General features: G+C 40.0%; 1 long non-coding RNA gene across 1 annotated transcript; it reads left to right on the plus strand.

The window, feature by feature from the left end:
• The first annotated feature begins 106 nt into the window (after positions 1 to 106).
• Positions 107 to 13767, plus strand: LOC118355816 (uncharacterized). Its single transcript, XR_004819000.2, has 3 exons — positions 107 to 481; positions 8069 to 8209; positions 13661 to 13767. It is a non-coding gene; the product is annotated as an uncharacterized LOC118355816 (long non-coding RNA).
• The last annotated feature ends 6044 nt before the right edge of the window (positions 13768 to 19811 follow it).

Below are 19811 nucleotides of genomic sequence, written 5' to 3' on the forward strand. Positions count from 1 at the left end.
CCGCACCGGCCCGCTCCGCCCCACCCCACTCCCTCGTGTGAGGCCCACCCCCCGCTTCGCACCCCGTCATTGGCCCGCTGACCAGCCAATAGGCAACCGCCCCCGGGCCTGTTACCCCCTAGAGACAAGGCCAAGAAGAGGCCGTTAGCGGACCTCGCTCTTCCTTAGCTTCTGAGCCTTTCCCGCTCAAAGTAAGCCTGTTCGGGATTGGCCCTGACTGGCAAGCAGCAGCCCGGTGACTGGCTAATAGGGCAGCAGAGGGGCGGGGCATGGAAGGTGGGGAAGGAGCGCGGGCCTACCGGATGGGAGAAGTGATCGGAAGATTTGAGGAGTCGCTCAGCAACTGGCTGATTATACTAAACCTATCACTGCGCACCTTTTTGTCACCTGTGCATTTCCTTTTTGCCCCTTGGTCCCTCCCATAACTCCCAGAATCCTTTGGAGACGCCAAGAGAATAATAGACGTACCCATTTACGGAAGGTGAGGATCCCGTTGTGGAGTTGAGATTTGTTGGAACGTGTCCTTCCGAGGGAGAGACGCCCTCTGTTTTAGACTCCAGGCCACCATGGGGATGAAGGCGTTTTGGTGTTAATGCAACCCTTGAACAAGGTGCACGCTGATCTGCACCAGACAAGCCATTTACGTGGGCAGGGCCATTTGGAGAGATGATAGTGGTTGGAGCATTGCTAAATGTTGTGGGCATTGAAATATTGAAGATGAGAATCATAAATGCTGCAAACGCCTTTAAGTTGTTTATATTTAAAAATCAAAGCTTGAGAAGAGCTCAATAAAGTGGAAGATGTTCCTTAATTCAAAAGCAAATGGGGGGGGGAAGCAAATGGAGATAGTATAGGGGCACAAATTTTATTGGCCCATATTGTCCCGATAGTTATTTTGGATCTCTTCTGTTCGGCTCTTTTCTTTCTTTTTCGAAAGATCTCATTTTGAATGTGTATGTTGTGGGGGGCGGGGGGTGCACAATCTTACCCAAAGATATACACAAACCTCAGATTAAAATGAGAAGGGGTTATGGGGCGCCTGGGTAGCCTACTCGGTTGGTTGTCAGAGTGTTGGTTTCCGCTCAGGTCATGAACTCAGGTAGCGATATCAAGCCCCACATTGGGCCGTGCGGCTACACAAGTCGTCTGCTGGAGATTCTCCCTCTTCCGCTTCTCTCTCTAAAATAAATATTAAAAAAAAAAAAATGAGAAGGATGAGATGCCTGGGTGGCTCAGTCGGTTGAGGGTCCTGAGACTGAGCCCCACATCAGGCTTCCTGCTCAGAGGGGAGCCTGCTTTTTCTGTCCCTCTGCCGCTCCCCCTGCTTGTGCTCGCTGTCTCTTTCCCTCTGTCTCTCCATCTCTGTCAAGGAAATAAAATCTTTTTAAAAATAATAAATTAGATTTAGAAATATGTAATTGTTTTATGTATTCTCTGCCTTCGTCTGAATTTAAAGTTTTTTTGGGAAGTGGTGACCTTCTTTCTCCATTTATTGCCTATTCCTATATAGGAGCAACTATAAAAGAGTTTGATGTCATAAGATTGATCACATTTCAGTAACTTTGGCCCATCTCAGAATGGTGCCCTCAAGTAACAAACTCCTTTTTTTTCCTTGCTATTTTGGGGATATTCAAAGATTCATTTTCAGATTCAAAGATTCACTTTCATATTCAAAGATTCAAAGATTCATTCAGTGAATCTGAATTTATGATTGGATTAAAAAATATTTAAGAACATTCTTTTATATAACTAGAAACAATTTAAACCTATTCCATCCTGGGGCAGCCCCGGTGGCGCAGAGGTTTGGCGCCGCATGCAGCCTGGGGTGTGATCCTGGAGACCGGGGATCGAGTCCCACTTCGGGCTTCCTGCATGGAGTCGGCTTCTCCCTCTGCCTGTGTCTCTGCCTCTCTCGCTGTGTCAATAAATAAAATCTTAAAAAAATAATAATAATAAACCTATTCCATCCTTAAAAATTAGTGCAGAGTAAAAAAAAAAAATTAGTGCAGAGTGAACACTTCTCCAAAATATATAAGGTTATTTTTTGTTTTTATTTTTGTTTTGCAACTCTGGAAGACAATGTACAATGTGGTACTCTTCAGTTACATTAGTGAATTCCTTTTTATACTTTTACACATACTTAAAAATTTTGTTTTGTATCAAAAATATTCAGTTTCATTGAAAAAAAAAGTCAGCCTGCCCCCTAGAAATGTTTTGTGTGATAGAATAATAGGATATTATTTTTCTCCCAACTAAAACTTCAACTTCAAAAAAAAAATACATATTTTTAAAAGTTCAAAGTGTATCAGGAACAATCTCTCTTTTTGAAAATTTATTTTTTTATTCGTGAGAGACACAGAGAGAGAGAGGCAGAGACATAGGCAGAGGGAGAAGCAGGCTTCCCACAGGAATCCTGATGCAGGAGTCGATCCTGGATCCCAAGAGCCGAGGGCAGATGCTCAACTGCTAAGCCACCAGTCATCCCATCAGGAACAATCTCCATGCCAGAGAGAACTCTGAATTAATTATTCATAGACAGCAATCCTGTAGGGGATCCCTGGGTGGCTCGGCGGTTCAGCACCTGCCTTTGGCCCAGGGCATGATCCTGGAGTCCCAGGATCGAGTCTCGAGTCCAGCTCCCGGCATGGAGCCTGCTTCTCCCTCTGCCTGTGTCTCTGCCTCTCTCTCTCTCTCTCTCTCTGTCTATCATGAATAAATAAATAAATAAAATTTAAAGAAAGCAATCCTGTAGAGACACCTGGGTGGCACAGTAGGTTAAGCATCTGCCTTCAAAAAAAAAAAAAAAAAAAAGCATCTGCCTTCAGCACGGGTCATGATCTTAGGGTCCTGGGATCGAACCCCCATCAGGCTCCCTGCTCAGTAGGGAGCCTGCTTCTCCCTCTGCCCACTTTCTCTCTCTCTCTGTCAAATAAATAAACAAAATCTTAAAAAAAAAAAAAAACAAAGCAGTCATATAATCCCAAATCAGTATATCATTAAATCACTGCAGGATTATTGTATACGCTCATCTGTGTTAAATGAATTGCTTTTCTAGTTTCCTAATGGACTAGTGGTCCAATAACTTGAATGGGCTGCAAACCTACCTTGATTCAAACCATGCAATTCTTTATGGGCTTCTCTGACTTGAGGTCTTAAATTATCTTAATTATACCTTCTGGAATTAACTGGACTTCCATATACGGTTTCTCAACCTCTAAAAGGTTGTTGGAAGAGTGGAAATGTATTAAGGAAACTTAACTCAAAATTACAGTTGGAAAAACATGAAGGGGAGGCTTTCTTTCGCACCTGTACTACACTCCTGGCTTGCCTAGTTCAGCAAGAAGGAAGATTTCTTCTCAGCCCGGTAACAGCAAGCTGCCCTCATCTACAGCCAGTGAGAGGCTGCCACCGCTTTGAACTCTCATTTTCCTCCAATGAACTTTTGTTCAAAACATACCTCCCAACTGGGTGCCTGGGTGGCTCAGTCAGTTAACTGTATGACTTTGGCTCAGGTCATGATCTGGGATCCTGGGGTGGAGCTCTGCATCTGGCTCTGTGCTCAGTGGGGAGTCTGCTTCTCCCTTTCCTTCTGCCCCTACCCCTGCTCATGCTCTTTCTCTCAAATAAATAAATAAATAAATAAAATCTTTAAAAAAATAACATCCCTCCAAATTTCTTCCTTACCTCTGTAGAAGGACCTCTCCCATTTTGTTCCCAGGATTTGCCTGTGGTTGGCCATTGTTTACTTGTCCTGAATTGCAATTTTTCTTCTATTCCTCCCAAAACTCTATTTTCCTGGCTGAATCACTTACCTTTTTCTTTTAAAAGGGTTGACAGAAGCCTTACAAACAGCTCTTTATTAGAGCTGTTTGAAACTACTCCCTTTTTTTTCAGTACTCAAAGTAGTGTTTTTCTGACTGTCTAACATTATATTTGCAGCCTTTTTTTTTTTTTTTTTTTTTTTTTTGGTAGGAAGTAAGCTAGCTTCTGCTTTAACTTTTCTGTTTGATGGATTTCCAGGTCATTCTCTCTTAATCTGTGTTCCAGGAAACTTGTAGGGTTCCACTTATCTTGAGATGAGACCCTGAAAAAATCATGCATTTACCTTTGCTGAAGAAATGTTTCTGCTTGGGGTGTGGGGAAATTCTTGAGTTGATTAATATTTACAAAATATAATATTAATGTGCATTTCCTATGGCAAGCTCTTCCATATCTTCAAAGATAACATTCTTCCTCATCTTTTAATATATTGATCTTTTTCTATGTATGACTTTATTTCTTGATTAGAATAGAGTGTATATTTGATATTTAAACTTATGCATTGACATTGAACTAGGGCTTTCACTGTAAAATGAAAAGTTCTGAATAACTGTTTCACTGCCCTCCAAAACTGAGTTTCTATTTCTCATTATTTGATTGGAACCAGATGTTAGAAAAGTTTCTTAGAAGAGTGCCACCAGAAAAAGACATATTTTAGAGATGTCTTTGTAAATTTCCTTTAGGATTTTAAATTTCTCCTGAATTTGAGGGGTCCCCAGACTATATAATGAAGTCTTCTGACACAATGAACCAGAAAAGAGCTTCTGAAAAAAAAAATTAAGAGCCAGAGTTTTAATTTAGGCCACAGAGCACAAGAAGTTATGACAGGGTCCATTTTTAAAGTTCTATCAAAGCTTTGTGTATTATGATGTACCACTAAAAGTAAGATTCCTGGGCAGCCCCGGTGGCGCAGCGGTTTGGCGCCGCGTGCAGCCTGGGGTGTGATCCTGGAAGCCAGGGATCGAGTCCCGCGACGGGCTCCCTGCATGGAGCCTGCTTCTCCCTCTCCCTCTGCCTGTGTCTCTGCCTCTCTCTCTCTCTCTCTGTGTGTGTCTATGAATAGATAAATAGAATCTTTAAAAATAAAAAAATAAAAATAAAAGTAAGACTCCTTCCCAAGGATAATTAAATTGAAAGAACATTCATGAAACGTATGATTTCCAATAGTATGATTATATACCCATAAGGTGGGAAATAAATTCTGTATTTATAGGATCTTCCTGAAAATTCACAGCTCACTTAATTGTTGAAATCTTTAACCAGCCCAAATTTCTATATTATTTTATCTACCTTTCTTTCTATTTGAGCAGTCTTAAGATATTGTGAGAGGACCTACCTATAGGTTCACTCTGAAAGTTAGGTTGTTTTATAATCGTTGTATTAAATAATGGGACTCTGTATCTTTATCAGATTGTCAGAGCCTGGAGGAAGCTGTTCTATTGCAAAAGCCTGCTTAGGTTCTGAGCTGGCCCCTAATCATGCAGGGTTCTTATAGGCTATATCTATCCCCAGGGCACCTATGAAGTTAAAACCTGGAGAAGCTACTTCATTAACCCTTGGAGAGCAGAATATGGAAGCCTTACCTAGTTGTAAGGCTCTACCTCTCTTTCCAGGTCCTTACCTCTGATCTGGAGCCCTACTGCTTGTCTGGCCAGATGATATGGTGCTTGCTCTTCTTCTTTTTCTTCTTTTTTTTAATTGACTTTATTTTTTAGATCAGTTTTAGATTCATAACAAAATTAAATGGAAAGTACAGAGAGTTCCCATATACTCCCTGCCCCCACACATGTACAACTTTCCCTATTATCAGTATCCTGCACCAGAGTGGTACATTTGTTACAATTAATAAACCTACATTGACACATTATCAGTCAAAATCCATGGTTACAGGAGGGTTCACTCTTTACAGTGGGCTTTGACAAATGTATAATGATGTGTATCTACTATGATAGTGCCATACAGAAAGGTTTCGCTGCCCTAAAAATACTCTGTGCTCCCACTCATTCATCCTTCCCTCTCCCCTAATCCCTGGTGACCACTGGTGTTTTTACTGTCTCCATATTTTGCCTTTTCCACAATGTCATATTGTTGAAATCATTCAATAGGTAGCCTTTTCAGATTAGCTTCTTTCACTTAGTTATATGTATTTAGATTACTCCATGTCTTTTCATGACTTGATAGCTCGTTTCTTTTTAGCACTGAATAATATTACATGTCTGGATGTACCATACATAGTTTATACATTCATCTACTGAAGACATCTTGGTCACTTCTAAGTTCTGGCAATTATGAATAAAGCTACTGTAAACACTCGTGTACAGTTTTTTGTGTACAACTGTATAAAAAATATCAAGGAGCATGGTTGCTGGATTATACAGTAAAAGTATGTTTAGTTTTATAAGAAATAGCCAAACTGTCTTCCAAAGTGGCTGTGCCATTTTGCATTCCCACCAGTAATGAATGGGAGTTCCTGTTGCTCCATCTCCTCAACAGTATTTAGTGTTGTCAGTGTTTTTAATTTTGTCCATTCTAATAGATGTGTAATGGTATCTCACTGTTTTAAGGGTTTTTTTTTACCTCTTGCTTGTACATATTCTTGGTTCCTAATTCCTTCTCTACTTTTTCTTACTGCTCAGTTTCTAGATAAGCTGTTCTCAAAGTGTGGTCCCCAGATCAACAACATCAACACCACCTAGGAACTTGTTAGAAATGAAGTTTGGGGGATGCCTATGTGGCTCAGTGAGTTAAGCATCTGCCTTTGGCTCAGGTCATAATCCCAGGGTCCTGGGATGGAGCCCTGCATTAGGCTCCCTGCTCAGCAGGGAGTTTGCTTCAACCTCTCCCTCTCCCTCTCCCCCACCTCTGCTCTCTCTCTTGCTTGCTTTCTCTGTCTCAAATAAATAAAATCTTTTTTTCTAATTAAAAAAAAAAAAGGAATGGAGTTTGGGGGCCTTGCCCAAACCTATTGAATAAAAAAAAAACTACATTTTAACAGCCTCGTAAGTGATTATGATGTAAGCTAAAATTTGAAAACACTGTTCTAGACCTCGACTCTTCAACATGATAGCCTTCAGACATATGTAGGTATGGAACTCTTGGAATACGGCTAGAATGAATCAAGATGCCCTATAAGTGTAAAATACACCCCAGATTTTTTTTTAAAGATTTATTTATTTATGATAGAGAGGCAGAGACACAGGAGGAGGGAGAAGTAGGCTCCATGCCAGGAGCCCCATGCGGGACTCAATCCCAGGACTCCAGGATCGTGCCCTGGGCCAAAGGCAGGCGCTAAACCGCTGAACCACCCAGGGATCCCCTACACCCCAAATTTTTAAAACTTAGTGTGAAAAAAGAAAAGGTAAAATACTTCATTGGTAATTTTTATGTTGACAGCACTGAAATTAAAATCTTTTGGATATATTGGGTTAAAGAAAATACATTATTAAAATTAATTTCACCTGTTTCTTTTTAGTTTTGACATAGGGTTACTAAAAGATTTTGAGTTACATTCATAGCTGTCATTATATTTCTGTTAAGACAGCATCATTCTAGACTATGAGTCTGAAAACTATAGCTCCTGGGCTACATCTGGCCTACTGCCTGTTTATATATATATATAACCCATGAGTTAAGAATGGTTTTAAATTTTTAAATGGGGGCGGCCACAGTGGCGCAGCGGTTTAGCGCCGCCTGCAGCCAGGGGTGTGATCCTGGGGACCTGGGTTCGAGTTCCGTGTCGGGCTCCCTGCATGGAGCCTGCTTCTCCCTCTGCCTGTCTGTCTCTCTGTCTTTATGAATAAATAAATTAAAAATTTTTTAAATGGCTGAAAATAAATTTTACAAAAAAATGATATTCCATGATACGTGAAAATTATATAAAATTTAAGTTTCATTATCCATAAATAAAGTTTTATCAGGACATGGGCACACTCATTTATTTTTATTTATCTATGGTTGTTGTTCCTCTATAGTAGCAAAAAACTAGCTATGGCAAGAACACTATGGCTTTTAAGTCTGAAGTATTTACTATCTGGCACTTTACAGAAAATATTGGCTAAGCCTTGTTCTAGACTATCAGCTTCCACATACTCTCTGGGAGAGGACTCTGCTTTTAATTTGCCCCTACTCTTTGTTCCCAACCTCTGCTTTGCTATTAGGCCCAATTCCTTGACCCCTACTACTCAAATCTCAGTGGTATTTTGGAGTTGCAAGATTTGGCACAGAAATCTTCTTTTTCTTTTTTTCTTAGCTCAACGCAGGGCTTGAATTCATGACCCTGAGATCAAGACTTGAGCTGTTATCAAGAGTCACATGCTGAACAGACTGAGCCACCTAGGCACCCCCTGGAATTGCAAGATTTGATCTATGCATTATTTAGGCTATGAAAGAGGTAGGCCCAAAATGTTCTTGCCTTCCAGAACTGCATAAGGAACTCTGAACCCAGCAAAAAGGAATAGATAAATGTTCAATAGCTTCTTTTTCCAAACATGGCGCCTTCTTTCTTTTATTCATTCATTAAAATATTTAATTAATTATTTATTCATGAGAGACACAGAGAGAGAGGCAGAGAGACAGACAGGGAGAAGCAGACTCCTCACAGGGAGCCTGATGTGGGACTCCATCCCTGGATGGGGAGCCCCACGCCCTGAGCCAAAGGCAGACAGACTCTCAACTGCTGAGCCACCCAGGCATCTTATTTTTCTTTCTTTCTTTCTTTCTTTCTTTCTTTCTTTCTTTCTTCTTTCTTTCTTTCTTTCTTTCTTTCTTTCTTTCTTCTTTCTTTCTTTCTTTCTTTCTTTCTTTCTTTCTCTTTCTTCTTCTTTCTTTCTTCTTTCTTTCTCTTTCTTTCTTTCTTTCTTTCTTTCTTTCTTCTTTCTTTCTTTCTTTCAAGATTTTATTTATTTATTCATGAGAGAGAGCGAGAGAGAGAGAGGCAGAGACACAGGCAGAGGAAGAAGCAGGCTCCATATAGGAAGCCCGACACGGGACTCGATCCAGGGACTCCAGGATCATGCCCTAGGCTGAAGGCAAGTGCTAAACCACTGAGCCACCAGACGTCCCTTTATTTATTTTTTTAAGAATTTTTATTCATTTATTGGAGGAGAGAGAGCATGGGCTGGGGGAGGGGCAGAGGAGAAGCAGGCTCCCGAGGAGCAGGGAGCCTGATGCAGGGTTTGATCCCAGGATCCTGAGATCATGACCTGAGCCAAAACCAACAGTCAGAGGCTCAACCAACTGAGCCATCCAGGCACCCCTATTTTATTTATATTTATTTTTTAGTTAAGATTTAATCTATTTACTTGAGACAGAGAATGATGTGGGGGCAAAGAGGGAGAGGGAGAAGCAGACTCCCTGCTGAGTGATACCAGGACCTTGAGATCATAATCTGAGCTGAAGGCAGACACTCAAAAGGCACTCCATTCTTCTTTTTTTTTTTTTTTTTAAGATTTTATTTATTGGGGTGCCTAGGTGACTCAGTCAGTTGAGCATCTGCCTTCGGCTGAGGTCATGATCTCAGGGTCCTGGGATCCATCCCTACATGGGGCTCCTTGCTCCTCTGGGAGCCTGCTTGTCCCTCTCCCTCTGCCCCTGCAGCCCTGCCCCTCCACACTCGTGGGCTCTCTCTCTCAAATGAATAAATACATAAATAAATGTATAAGTGCATATTTATTTATTTAAATATTTTATTATTTATTTGAGAGAACGAGCAGGGGGAAGGGTGGCAGAAGGAGAGGGAGAGAGAATTTCAAGCAGATTCCGCACTGAGTGCAGAGCCCAACTTTCCACAAGAGATCATGACCTGAGCCGAAACCAGGAGTTGGACACTTAACCCACTGAGCCATTCAGGCGCCCCTGGGGCCATCATTCTTAAGAACAACAGAACCAGGATTAATAGTTCCATCAAATTGAGAAGTAAGCTCTGATTTAGGATTGGTCCCTTTCTTTCATAACTCAGCAACACCTCTTGAATTAAAACTCTCACTCTGTGCAGCTTATGCCTAGTCTCAGCCTGTTTAGTTAGCTTCTACAACACTTTCTTGTTCTGCCAGATATATGGTGGAAATCGTTATGATTATTTTTTCCACTCTAGTGAAGCAGAGGTCTGGATCCCTTTGGGAGCCTCTTGATCCTTCTTCCCTACCACCCGCACCAATCTGCAACCAAAGTCTTGTTGGCTCAGTGAATCTTTATGGTCTCATTTTATAGGATCCCCAAAGAAGAGAAATATGGCTGTGGTCTCCAGAATGTTAATTGATAGCAGTTCTTGGCAACAGTGCTCTTCCTGGCTTTCCCTCTTTAGCCTGCTCCTTCCACCCGTAATAACATCATTCCTTAGTAGATTGGCACCAGTCTGGAGTTCTCTCTCTCTCTGTCTCTCTCTCCCTCTCCCTCCCTCCCTCCCTCCCTCTCTCTCCCCTCTTCACCCCACACCCACAGGCCCTTCATTCCTTCTTTCCTTGCTGTACTGATTATACCTAGGACTATTTAACTTTCTAATATAAACTAATTTGTTGCAAACTCCCTGAACATTGTAATGATGTGAATATTAGAGACTAAAAGGGGCCTCACTAAGAGGTGTTGTTCCCCATTTCAACCACACATCATTGTCAAAGTTAAGGAGAGGTCTTGGGCAGCCTGGTAGCGCAGTGGTTTAGCGCCACATGCAGCCCAGGGTGTGATCCTGGAGACCCGGGATCGAGTCCCACGTCAGGCTCCCTGCATGGAGCCTGCTTCTCCCTCTCCCTGTGTCTCTGCCTCTCTCTATCTCTCTCTCTGTGTGTCTCAAATAAATAAATAAAATTTAAAAAAAAAAAGGGAGAGGTCTTGCATCTTTTTTCATTTAAGAACTCTCTCCTCTGGACAGTTGTCTTTAGACTCCATGGTTGAATTGAATTTAGACCCTAGGCTGGGAGTGGGAAGAGGCAGGAACCCTTTCGCATAGGTAAACCCTAAACAAACCTGGCTTTCCTGTCGCACTCATCTTAAATATTGGGCACTCAGAGGGAAATCTATCAGGGATTTCTCTTGGGAAATATGCTGGGGGATCAAGTGACATAGTGTTTTATTCCAGTTCTTCTCCAAATGATTTCCAGATTTCTGGCCTTTACCTTCCTGGGCTTCACTTTTCTCTGTGAAATAAAGGGTCTGACAGGTCAACCTGTAAAGTTCCTTCCAATTCTGAATTTTTCTGATTTAAAATATGGAAAAACTCAGGATGCCTGGGTGGCTCAGTGGTTAAGCGTCTGCCTTTGGCTCAGGGCATAATCCCGGAGTGCCAGGATGGAGTCCCACATCAGGCTCCCTGCATGGAACCTGCTTCTCCCTCTGCCTATGTCTCTGCCTCTCTCTCTGTGTCTCTCATGAATAAATAAATAATATTTTTTTAAATGTGGAAAGACTCAAGTTAGTAGAACTGTCGAATTGAAGAATTTCTTTATCTAGAAGTACCAATGGGGATCATTTGGCCCAATCCTCAAATGTCCAGATAAGTCTGAGGCTCCGAGAAGTGCAGATGGAAGCTGGTGGTGCCAGAGCTGGCTCTAAAACTGATAGTTCCCGCAAGAATTGCCTCTTAGTTAAAGGGCCATTCCTAGGATCACAATCACTTTGTTTGCAGCTCCCAGTCTGTAGTAAGGCGTCCTCTTCTCATATTATCATCATAATCACTGACCACCGAGATAACTTGCTACAACCCAGGACAGTGCTGATGTCTTTTGGAAATAATCAGTAAAATGTGGGGCAGCCACATTAGTGCTATTTTTTAAAAGGGATAGCATTTAAGTTTTTTGAGACCAAAATTTTATTTATTTATTTATTTATTTATTTATTTATTTATTTATTTATTATTAGAGCAAGAGAGGGCATGCACTCAAGTGGGGGGGTGCGGCAGAGAGAAAGAGAATCTGAAGCAGAGTCCCTGCTGAACTAGGAGCCCAACTCAGTGCTTGATCTCATGACCTGAGATCATGACCCGAGCTGAAATGAATAGTCAGATGCTCAACCAACTGAGCCAAGTAGGCACTCCAAAACCAAAATTTTAAAGCTTAGATGGCAAATATTTTATTTGCAGAAAATTTCATATTTTACCTGGATGTTTTGGCATCATGTAGATCAGACTCCCTGACAAGTTAGTAGTAAGGTATTTCCTCATAAATTTAGAAGCAAATCCTGGGTTTGCCCCACTTTCTTTAGTGGGAAGGAAAATATAATATACAATAATGCTTTATCTATATATATGTGTGGTGTGTGTGTGTGTGTGTATTCTTTTTGGGTAATAAGCCACCTGACTGGCTTCAGCCATCAGTTGAAGAGTTTCAACTATGCCAATGGTTCTCACACTTCAGCCTACGGTGGAAATTCCAAGAGGATGTGCGAAAAAACAAAATGGCCCCACTCCTGAGCCTCCAATTAAATAGATCTGGGATGTAGCCCCATAACTTGCATTTTTTGAAACAAGTCCAGGGATGGCGGTGATGTCTCTGGTCTCAAGATTATATTTTGAGAACTACTGCTTTACCTATGCCTTTTGGCCAAAAGCTTGGAGGTGAATACTGAATGGTGAATTCAGCGAAAGGTGTAGGTGATGGTGAGTTTGGTTGTTGTTATTTTTGGTCTCTGTGAGACACGCCAAGAACAGCTTGACCATTCTGTGTCACATTAAATGCTAAACTCAGCTGAGATCAGGGATTCCCAAAGCTTTTGGCAGGGAAGTTTGAGACTATCTGGGCCATCCCCTGTCTTTGCAAAGAAAGTATATTATTCCCCTCTTACCCCAAGACATGGAGAGGGGATTTGTCTTGTTCACAATTGTGTAGCTGTTAAGGGCACCACAAGGACCAGAATCTTGACTGCCAGCCTCCCCATGCTTTCCATGACACTGAAATTAACATTGATAGTGATTACTTCCCTTGCAGAACAACTTTCTCAGCAAATGTCTACCTGATTTCAAAAGGACATTTTCCAGTGGTCATTTGGCTGAAAGGACTAGAACTTTCCATGAATGTCACTCCTCTTCAACCACAATGTGTCCTCATAATGTCAGCCAGCTATTTTTCAGTTCGAAGTGTAAGATGAGAGAGCATAGACAGAGCAACGCGAATTTGTCTATACTTCTAGAAAACAAGTGTATATTTCACCTAGTATTATCATCATATTGAAAAGACAAACCGTTATGTGATTTACTTCTTCTGGTATAAATATGAAAAGCTAGGAAATATCTTGATGGAACTTGTTCATCTGGTAGTAAAGGCAATAAAAATTTTTAACCCATAGATTGAATCCCAAGATTGCTGGCTAGAAATAAAAGAACAGACTTCTCAGCCTCCTGCCTAGCACAATAATTTCTTCTGCCTTCTACATCTTAAACACAGAGAAGCCTGGCTTCCTACAACCTTTCAGTTAAGAGGGATAGATCAGGGGCTATTCTCTACTAGCAGCAGTCATGGGAACTACATAACCAGAAACCTATTTCATAACTGTGTTGTGGATAAATTTTTTTTAAAGATTTTATTTATTTATTCATGAGAGACAGAGAGGCATAGACACAGGCAGAGGGAGAAGCAGGCTCCATGCAGGGAGCCTGATGTGGGACTTGATCCCGAGTCTCCAGGATCACACCCCCGGCTGCAGGCGACACTAAACCACTGAGCCACCCACGGGGCTGCCCGTGGATAAATTTTTTTATTTAGTTATTTGAGAGAGAGTGCATGAGAGGTGGCATAACTTTGAGGCTGAGTGGATTTGGGTGGAATAGGGATTGAGAATAGACCAAAGGTTTATATGTGCAGACAATATGGTTAACAGTGGAGTCTCCCACCTGTTTTTTTGTTTTTGTTTTTAGATTTGCTGGAGATCATACCTGCTCCTCCCTCTGCCTATGTCTCTGCCTCTCTCTCTGTCTCTCATGAATAAATAAATAAAATCTTGAAAGAAAAGGAAAGAAAGAAAGAAAGAAAGAGAAAGAAAGAGAGAGAGAGGAGAGAAAGAAAGAAAGAAAGAAAGAAAGAAAGAAAGAAAGAAAGAAAGAAAGAAAGAAAGAAAGAAAGAAAGAAGGGAGGAAAGAGGAAAGAAAAGAAAAGGAGAAAGGAAAGAAAGAAAAGGAAAGACAGAAAGACAACGAAAGAAAGAAAGAAAGAAGCAGGAAAGAAAAGAAAGCAAGAAAGAAAGAAAGAAAGAAAAGGAAGAAAGAAAGAAAGAAAGAAAGAAAGAAAGAAAGAAGGAAAGAAGAAAGAAAGAAAGAAACTTTGTGCAATCTGAAGAGAAACCAGAGTGTGGAGATCATACTTTCTAATGCAGTACGGCTCAATGGTGACCAATGCTCACAAGAGCCATTTCACACCACTAAACCATGAGTATGACTCTGCAACAACATATTTTCCTATAAACTATAGGTTTTTTTTGTCCCCACTAAATGAATGTGCATGTAATATAAATAGCAACTGTTTGATCTAGAAAACCTAATTAAAGGGGCACCTGGGTGGCTCAGTTGGTTAAGCATCTGCCTTTGGCTCAGGTCATGATCCCAGGGTCCTGAGATCAAGCCCCAGGTTGGGCTCCCTGCTTGACAGGACATCTGCTTCTCCCTCTGCCCCTCCCCTGCTTATGCTCTCTTTCTGTCAAATAAATAAAATATTTTTAAAATTTCTGTTGGAAACCTAATTAGATTTACTAGAAGAAGAAAAATAACAGTCTCTCAAACTGTAAATCAAAGTTGTTATTTGGTATTATGTAGCATAGACCAAGACACTGGTATCGAAATTTTCCACTTTTTTTTAAAGTTGAACATTCTCTCTTCTCCTCCCCAATGGTTTTCATTCTCCTTCATTGTCCCTGAAACTTTCCACTTTTTAATGGGTTGTGTTGATATTTTATTGACATACTTAACTAACTTAATTTTTGTCAGTTGAGTAAATTCTACCAATTATGGAGTTGTTTTGGTGTTGTACAGATAAAATCCCCAAATAAAGAATAGTTGGTGGGGACTTCTGGGTCTGGTTTTGTCTGGACCTGTGTATGGTTTTTGCACTTCTCTAATTGAGGCGAAAGGAGGTTTCTATCTGATTAGCCCTGATGGGAAACTATATTCTTTTTTTTTTTTTAAGATTTTATTTATTTATTCCTGAGAGACCCAGAGAGAGGCAGAGACATAGGCAGAGGGAGAAGCAGGCTCCCTATGACGAGCCTGGGATCATTCCCTGAGCTGAAGATAGACATTCAACCACTGAGCCACCCAGGCGTCTCCCGGAACTGTATTTTGTACTAGTCAGAGATGCTACATGATCTTCAAAAGGAGTTACAGAGATTGTGGTGATGTAGTTTGCAGGTCACGTCACTGGATATGAAGATCAAACCATGCCTGGAGAGTTGTACTGTTTGTTTACCCAGCATTCCCAGCCTCATACACCCCCCATCTTGAGTATTTATTTTTTGTTGTCTGGGCTTTCTTTTTGGCTTTAGGAAAATGTCAAATGTTGAGGGAAGGGGTGTTGCTTGGGTCATGACTTTGACATAATCTTTGACCAGTGTGCTATTAGAAAACATTTTCAGGAATTCCTCATGCTGGGAACAGTTACTAAAAAAACTCAAGTTAAAAAAATATATACATTTTATGTTAATTTTCACTTCTTAAATATTTTTTTTCAGTTTGCAAAGATAATACTGCTTGTGGAGAGGTTAAACAATATAGAATAAGTTAAAGAAAAAAGAAAAAGTCCCTAGAGATCCCACCATGCTCTCAAAGACTTTAGTCTCTCTCCTTCCATGTATATGTATATACACATGCATGAGCATAATGGAAAGCACATGTCATACTAATTTTCCTCTCCACATCACAAACAGAAACACTGGGCATTATTATAATTATTACCATATTATTATGGTCTTGGTAAATACTAAATGCTGCTCAAAGATTTTTAGTTTTAATTTCTGTCCTCACAGTTGTGAAATTATAGTTATATAGATGAGTTCATGCACTATCACACTCATGTACATCTTTGTGTGTCTGTCTTTTATTACATTTAGGGTAGTTGTAAAAATTTCCCCCCTTTTGGGGCTTCTGGTTATTATGTTGTTTTTTTAAGGAAACATTATAAAAGAGATGGGGGATACGTTGTGATGTGTACCTGCCATCTTCACCAGACAATAGATTTTTTAAAGATTTGGGATCCTTGGGTGGCGCGGTGGTTTGGTGCCTGCCTTTGGCCCGGGGCGTGATCCTGGGGACCCGGGATCGAATCCCACGTCGGGCTTCCAGTGCATGGAGCCTGCTTCTCCCTCTGCCTGTGTCTCTGCCTCTCTCTCTCTCTCTGTGTGTGTGTGACTATCATAAATAAATTTAAAAAATTAAAAAAAAAAAGATTTAAAGATTTATTTATTTATTTATTTATTTATTTATTTATTTATTTATTATAGACACAGAGAGAGAGAGGCAGAGACACAGGAGGAGGGAGAAGCAGGCTTCATGCCGGGAGCCTGATGTGGAACTCGATCCTGGGACTCCAGGATCTGCTGAGCCACCCAGGGATCCCCCACCAGACAATATTTTATGGAAATCTCTCTATCCATAAACTTAGAAGGAGATTTTTTTACATAGATGTGTATATATACTAATATATAATATATACTAATATATATCACATATACTAATACTAATACATACATATTAGTATATGATATGTATTCCTTTGAAGTATTCCCTTATGCAAATATTCTATAATTTATAATTAATCCTCCAATTTGTCTTGATTGTAAAAGTAATATATGCTTTCTTTAAAGCATTTTTTTTCCTAAAGATTTTATTTATTTATTCATGAGACACAGAAAGAGAGAGGCAGAAACATAGGCAGAGGGAGAAGCAAGCTCCCTGTGGGAAACCCGATGTGGGACTTGATCTTAGGACCCTGGGATCACAACCTGAGCCAAAGGCAGACACTCAACCACTGAGCCACCTAGCCACCTAGCCCCACTTTAAAGCATTTTAAACCACTACACAATGTACAAAGTAAAATGTAAGTTTCTTCCTCCTATTTTCTCCACCCTCTTCTAAGAGTATCTACTATTAATAGTTTGGTATATGACCTCCAGACTTACTAACTTTTGATACAAACAAAAATAAGCAATATGATTTTTTATTTTTTTTTTACAAAATGAGGTCATACACTTACACTGTTGGTGGGAATGTGAACTGGTGCAGCCACTCTGGAAAACTGTGTGGAGGTTCCTCAAAGAGTTAAAAAATAGATCTGCCCTAGGACCCAGCAATTGCACTGCTGGGGATTTACCCCAAAGATACAGATGCAGTGAAACGCCGGCACACCTGCACCCCGATGTTTCTAGCAGCAATGTCCACAATAGCCAAACTGTGGAAGGAGCCTCGGTGTCCATCGAAAGATGAATGGATAAAGAAGATGTGGTGTATGTATACAATGGAATATTACTCAGCCATTAGAAACGACAAATACCCACCATTTGCTTCGACGTGGTTGGAACTGGAGGGTATTATGCTGAGTGAAGTAAGTCAGTCAGAGAAGGACAAACATTATATGGTCTCATTCATTTGGGGAATATAAAAAACAGTGAAAGGGAATAAAGGGGAAAGGAGAAAAAATGAGTGGGAAATATCAGAAAGGGAGACAGAACATGAGAGACTCCTAACTCTGGGAAACAAACAAGGGATGGTAGAAAGGGGGTGGGGGGTGGGGGTGACAGGGTGATGGGCACTGAGGGGGGCACTTGATGGGATGAGCACTGGGTGTTTTTCTATATGTTGGCAAATTGAACACCAATAAAAAATAAATTTTAAAAAATGAGGTCATACTGCAGTGTAATATGATTCTGCAACACTTCCAACCAACAATATATTATGATGCATTATCAAAGTATGCTTTTTTTTTAGAGGAGGGGAGGGGCAGAGATAGAATCTTAAGCAGACTCCATACCAGTACAGAGGAGACCCAGGGCTCAATCTCACAACCCTGAGTTCATGACCTGAGCTGAAACCAGAGCCACCCAGGTGCTCTCAAAGTATGTAATTTTTACTAACTGTATAATATTTCAGTAGTATAGACCTATCTTCTATTGATTAACATTTAAGGATTTTCCCCTAATTTTTACCTATTATTTTTGTTTACTTATCTTATGAAGAGTAAGTTCATTTAATATTTTGATACGTGAGACAAAATGCCTTCCAGAAAAGTTATACTATTTTACACCTTTACTAAAGGTGCTGAGAGGATCTATTATCTGGGTATTCTATATATATTTTTCTTCATCAATTTGGTAAGCAATAAATACAATCTCCTTGTTGGTTTTACTTATATTTCTTTAATTGCTAATTCAGTTAAACATATTCTCATATGTCTATTGACTGTTAAGCTTTTCTTTTATAAATCATCCATTCTTATGCTCATGTTCAATAGAAGTAATTGACTTTTTCTTACTAACTTGTAAATGTTCTTTCTCCAATTTGGAGAAATCCTTTATCTATCATAAGAGTTGCCAGTATTTTTCCAATTTATTTGTCTTACAACTTTGTTTAAGGTAATTTTTACCATACAGAATATATAGAAGTTGCTTCTGTTTGTGTTTTATGTGTGTAGTCAAATTTATCAATCTTTTCCTTTTTGGTTCCAGGGCTTCATTCATGTCAAACCTAAAAAAACAAAAATCCCTCATCACCCCAGGATTATACAAAGTACTACCATATTTTCTTTCTAGAACTCTTATCCTTCTACATTTAATTCTAAACTTAATTCTTTAATTAATTCTACACTTAATTCTTTAATCCATCTGGAATTCATTTTGGTGTAAACTGTGAGGTATAGGTCTAACTTTATTTTTTTCCCAAATAGCTAGCCACCTGTCCTAACCACCTTTATTGAAAAAGCCATCTTGCCCCCATTGATTTTAACTGTCTAATTTAGTGTATACTAATTTCCCAAATACACTTGAGTCTACTTTTGGACTCCATTGTGTCCCCTTGATGTCCCCTTGATCTATTCCTGTGCTGATAACATATTGTTTTAATTTCTGTAGCTTCAAGATATTTTTTAATATCTGGTAGGATTACTCCTTTAAAAATATTTTTATAAAAAAAATTAAAATATTTTTATTTCCAAAATATTTGAAGATTTATTTATTTGAGAGAGTAGGGGGAAAGGACAGAGGGAGAGAGATAATTTTTTTAAGATTTATTTATTTGAGAGAGAGAAAATGAGCCAGAGTTGTGGAGGAAGAGAGAGAGAGAATCTGAAGCAGACTCCATGATGAGTGTGAGACTGATGTGGGACTTAGTCTCACAAACCTGAGATCATGACCTGAGCTAAAATCAAGAGTCAGATGCTTAACAGACTGAGCCACCCTGGTGCCCTTGCACACAAAATCTTAACACAAAAACCTGTACTTTTATTATAAAATCCCAGACTTCAGGTCTACCATGCATTAAGGAAGCTTAAAATTCAAGTCCAAGTTCAGAATTCTAGAGAAGCCTTTCCTGATTAAGATTATTCTCCGTCTTACCCCTGTGTCCCCCATGCTTACTTCTGCATCCCCAGTAGCCCAAAACTCATCTTGGATTCTTTTAATCTGCTGAATTGCTTTGTGATGTTTCTCAAGCATCTGCAACTTGTGTTATGTCTCCTCAACAACTTTGTAAACCTGCTACTTTTTTTTCTCCAGTCCATCCTCATAACATCTGGCACTGGCTTTACAATCACAGGCTCATTAAATTATTGTTGACTGATTGTTATCAAAACTTCCATATTGGACTCAGTGGGGTGTCAGAGACTGCCTGGAGTGTGACTTAAATGGGAATTAAGAGAGAATTCAACATACAGCATTTTACTTTCAGATAATACACTATGACCTGCCATTTATTAAGGGCGTATTAATTGTCCTGTCATACACATCGCCTCATTGAAAATTCTTAGGACCATCTTCTGGGGTGGAGGTTTTCTGGTGATATTTACTGAGGTTAAGTAATTTGCCCAAAGTCT

Source organism: Canis lupus, chromosome 9, assembly GCF_003254725.2.
Source record: "Canis lupus dingo isolate Sandy chromosome 9, ASM325472v2, whole genome shotgun sequence".
In the NCBI taxonomy this organism is placed as follows: Eukaryota; Metazoa; Chordata; class Mammalia; order Carnivora; family Canidae; genus Canis; species Canis lupus.